This window comes from Odocoileus virginianus, chromosome 15, assembly GCF_023699985.2.
Source record: "Odocoileus virginianus isolate 20LAN1187 ecotype Illinois chromosome 15, Ovbor_1.2, whole genome shotgun sequence".
Lineage (NCBI taxonomy): Eukaryota > Metazoa > Chordata > Mammalia > Artiodactyla > Cervidae > Odocoileus > Odocoileus virginianus.
This window is the reverse complement of record NC_069688.1, coordinates 39,679,378-39,681,410: the sequence shown is the minus strand read 5'-3', so window position 1 is coordinate 39,681,410 and position 2,033 is coordinate 39,679,378. Positions and strand designations below refer to the sequence as shown.

General features: G+C 36.9%; 1 non-coding gene across 1 annotated transcript; it reads right to left on the bottom strand.

The window, feature by feature from the left end:
- Positions 1-1,718: 1,718 nt before the first annotated feature.
- LOC139038556 (U6 spliceosomal RNA) lies at positions 1,719-1,828 on the bottom strand. Its single transcript, XR_011491596.1, has one exon. It is a non-coding gene; the product is annotated as a U6 spliceosomal RNA (small nuclear RNA).
- Between the last annotated feature and the right edge of the window lie 205 nt (positions 1,829-2,033).

Sequence of the window (2,033 nt, the reverse complement as noted above, 5' to 3'; positions counted from 1 at the left end):
CTTACACTGCTTCTAGACTTTCTGAATTATTTGGAATTCAGTTTTGTTTTCCCACTGTGTAAAGGACCACAGTTATGTCTGATAATTAAGATGCTTACTTTATTTCCCCTAATTCTAGTTTTGTTAAGAATTTATGTATTTGGAGTAATGTTACCAATGTTTTTATGTCTCTAATGATAAGGTATTTAGAACTAGTCAGAATTTCAGAGGGATAATACGTCCATTTTCTTTTGGCAACTAACACCATGGAGATACACTAATTATATGCTCATAGTACATCGCTTCTAACAAGTGTATTTGACATTAATAAAAGGGTGCTCTTCCTTGCTTGGAAAATGGATACAGTCTAGAATAGACACCTATTTAATGTTAGTGTGATTCAAAATATTCTGAAAGTTTCCATTTACTGAAAATATTCTCTTCCCTTTAGCCTGAGAAGTACTGCTTCAGAACAGAAAATTCTCAAGTGAAAAACAAAACTAAAGATTAATTTCTCATTATTTGTTGTCATGTATATATGAATCTAAGAGCATCTATTAGTGAAATAGATAATGAGGGAATATTAACATGGTTCTAATTTCACAGGTCTTCACACATATTTTAAATAAGTGATTATAAATAAAATCAGTCACTTCCATAACTATTATTTTATCACAGCAGGAAATCATTCAGAAAATCATGCTTTCACAGTAGTCTACATTTTGCACTTATTCAGTTGCTGCTTCACTTATTACTGCAGTAAATTTAAAAATAATAAAATGCTTGATCATCTTTTTAGAGTCCCACAATTTCTCAGACTGCCTCAAAAGAATTTTGAAACAAATTATATAAATATATGTAAGAATGAAAGATTTACTAATGCCTGCAATGTAACAAAATATTCAAAATCCCCTTTAAAATATTATTATTTAAATTGCAGTTCCTCTGCTTGAGCACATTTTATGTTAAACAAAAAAAAAACTCATATTTGTAGGAAACAGAGAATTGTCTACAAGCCAGTAAAAATTTTGCGTTATTGATATGAGGAAAATAAAGTTACAGAAAAAGTACTTGCTCATTAGGGGTGGGAAAAACTAGAATCAGTCCTTCTGACTCTAATCTCCATGAAATTTCTAGGTAGAGAATTGTGAACTGAAGTCAGTCCTGAGGTTAGTTCAGAATGACTGGAAGAAATAGTTTGAAATTGGAAAGAAAGTGAAAGTTGCTCAGTCGTGTCCTACTCTTTGCAATCCCATGGACTTTACAGTTCATGGAATTCTCTAGGCCAGAATACTGGAGTAGGTAGCTTCTCCAGGGGACCTTCCCAACCCAGGGATCAAGCCCAGGTTTTCCACATTGCAGGCAGATTCTTTACCAGCTGAGCCACAAGGGAAGCCCAAGAATACTGGAGTGGGTAGCCTATCCCTTCTCTAGTGGATCTTCCCAACCCAGGAAATGAACGGGGGTCTCCTGCACTGCAGGAGGATTCTTTACCAACTGAGCTATGAGGAAAGCCCCAAGAGAGAACGGAGAAGCAATGAAGTTGCTCAGTCGTGTGCGACTCTGCAATTTTATGCACTGCAGCTTACCAGGCTCCTCCATCCATAGAATTTTCCAGGCAAGAGTACTGTAGTGGGTTGCCATTTCCTTCTCCAGGGGATCTTCCTGACCCCAGAATTGAACCTGGGTCTCCCACATTGCAGGCAGATGCTTTGACTTCGGAGCCACCAGGGAAGCTCCAAAATATGGAACACTTAACAAATTTTCATGTCATCCTTGCACAGGGGCCATGCTAATCTTCTCTGTATTGTTCCTATTTTAGTATATGTGCTACCAAAGTCAGAAGTAAACAAATGCAAGATCAGGCAGGGTCTTGGACCCACAAAGGTTTTGAAAACCTGCAGAGTTAACAGCTCACATGATGAATGCCTGCCATAGCAAATATAGCTGATAGGTGGACTGGAGGCAGTAAAAAGGCAATGAATGGTTTTAACAGTAGAGTTACATAATCATATTTGCTATATAAACTGCTGACTTTGGAAATGAACAAGGTA